Source organism: Orycteropus afer, unplaced genomic scaffold, assembly GCF_000298275.1.
Source record: "Orycteropus afer afer isolate SDZICR_OR568_19922 unplaced genomic scaffold, OryAfe1.0 scaffold00085, whole genome shotgun sequence".
NCBI classification, from domain to species: domain Eukaryota; kingdom Metazoa; phylum Chordata; class Mammalia; order Tubulidentata; family Orycteropodidae; genus Orycteropus; species Orycteropus afer.
In genome coordinates this window covers 9,658,626-9,661,030 of record NW_006921672.1, presented here as the reverse complement: position 1 = coordinate 9,661,030, position 2,405 = coordinate 9,658,626, and positions in this window count along the sequence as shown.

Here is a 2,405-nt window from a genome sequence, read left to right as displayed (position 1 = left end):
ATAAACAAGCATCAGGCTAGCTCTAGTTGATACCAAGACAGAATGTACTCTTACCTTTGGAAACCCTGAACGGTTTCAAGATTAGATTATATTTTGTGGATTTATTCATAAGATGGAAAAAAAACATCTGGTGAATCTTTCCCTGCAAAATGTTGCATGGGTGATGTACTTTTATTAAAATATAGTGAGATCATAGTCTTTCAAAGGGGTTAAGTAGGGTAGACCAAGTGGAGTGTTTTCCACTGGTATGATTACCTTTTGACTGTTTTTGTTCCTTCTTTTGGTTCCTTAGAAATGATGGGACAGATAGAAGTCTAACCAATTTTACTAAGCAGGCCCTGAACTACAACAGAGAAAGCTTGTAGCTATTAACTGCTGAAACCACCCAGATAAGGAAGATAACCCTCTAGAACTAAAAGTCAGAGTTCAGTTTTAGGGTCTGGGTCAAAGCCCCTCGACCTTGGGCTTTAGCTCTGCCTCTTGCTCCTGGTCCACTAAAGCTGGAGGCTTCTCTTAACTCAGACAGTTGCTGACTACTGAGGCTGACAAACTCAAGGTTGACAAGTAAAATGGCACAGTCTCAAAATTATCAAGCAACACAGCAGGCCACTAATTCAAGTCCAGTAACAGTCCTAAGATTGGCAAATAACATGGCAGGTCACTGAGATGAAGACTTCGCCAAATACAGGATCCAGATGTGCCAAAAGCTCAAGAACTTTCTCAAAGTTGCTTCTATATACTGGAAGCAGACCACATCCTGAAGGCAGCTACTCAGCTGCTCACAGTAGATTCTGCCATGGAGCTGATTATAAGTTTCATCATGGGGAATACTATATCCAGCTGCCCAGCCACTCAAAACCAGGCCCAGTCAAGCTGACACATAACTTTAGCTACCACATACTACCAACAGAACTGTACTGATTTATTAGGCCACATGAAGAAACACATACAGGTTTGGACATATATCATGATGGTCTGCTGTGGCTGCCTGGTTTTCCTCCTTCTCCTCTGGCTCTCGGGAGGACTTTCACTGGGTGTTGGACTTTTCCTGGCTATAGAGCTGTTTTGCCACATTTGCTTATATTGCTGCAGTAGCCTGTGCCTCCAGCTACAGCAATGCTGCCAGTCTCTACCTGGGTATAGTTGTGATGCCTCCCTTTGGGCCCTCAGGGAGCCTGTGTAAGAGGAGGCATGAAAGATTGCAAGAGCTAACCTCAAGGAGTGGACTGCAGGGAGCAGGTTTTTGCAAGGCTTAATAGGGCTATGCTGTTGCTTTCTACTAGATCACTTCTGCTTGCTAAATCACTCTTATGTAACACCTACTGGGGTGCCCTTGGAGGTTGGGGGTCTGGTATGGAGCCACCTTTGTTTACCAAGGCCGTAAAAGCCCCTGCCTTCCATAGGGTATTGAGGAGACTTGAGTCTGCTTTGCTGTTACCAAGTCCTTTGCTTTGTAAGTAAGCCCTTAATAACCTCCTATATTATAGTCCTGGAGCTTCTAGTCTCTTTCTTCAGTCTCCTGGCCCCTTCATATTTGGAGGTATATTTAGAGTTATTGGTCCAATCCCAGACACTGATGATTATCAAAAAAGTGATACTAAGATTCTCAGAGGAAAAGGGATTCTCTTGTGTTTTGGTCCTCTAGTGCTGTTCTAATAGATAATACCACAAATGGATGGCTTGGACAAACAAGGATTGATTCTCTTACAGTTTAGGAGGCTAGAAGTCCGAGTTCAAAGTGCCAGCTCTAGGGGCTGGGTGAAGGCTCCTCGATCTTGGGCTTCAGCTCTGACTCTTGCTCCTGGCCCACTGAAGCTGGAGGCTTCTCTTAACTCAGGCAGCTCCTGGCTGCTGAGGCTGACAAACTCAGGATCAACAAGTAAAATGGCACAGTCCCAAGATTATCAAGCAACATGGCAGGCCACTAGTTAAACAGTCCCAAGATCAGCAGACAACATGGGAAGCCACTGATGACTTGGCCAAATGCAATGCAAGATCCAGATGTGCCAAGAAGCTCTAGACCTTCCTCAGAGCTGCTGCTTATATACTGGAAGAAGACCACATCCTTAAGGCAGCTACTCAGCTGTCCCATTAGATTCTGCCATGCAGTTGATTACAGTCTCATTGTGGGGAATAACTACATCCACCTGCCCAGCCACTCAAAATGAGTCCCAGCCAAGTTGATACACAACCTTTACTACCACATCTTGCAAGTATAGCCTAAAATATTAGGACCTTTCCATCCCAGAATATAGATAGGTTTATGATTTAAGTTTTAAGAGCCTTAATGTCAAGAGATAAAGAAAATAAAGGCAAATTTACCTAATACATGAATATTAGAATTAGTCAGCATGTCTTGCAACTGAAAAGTGGCAGTGGTCACCCACAATGCTCAATATATTTTT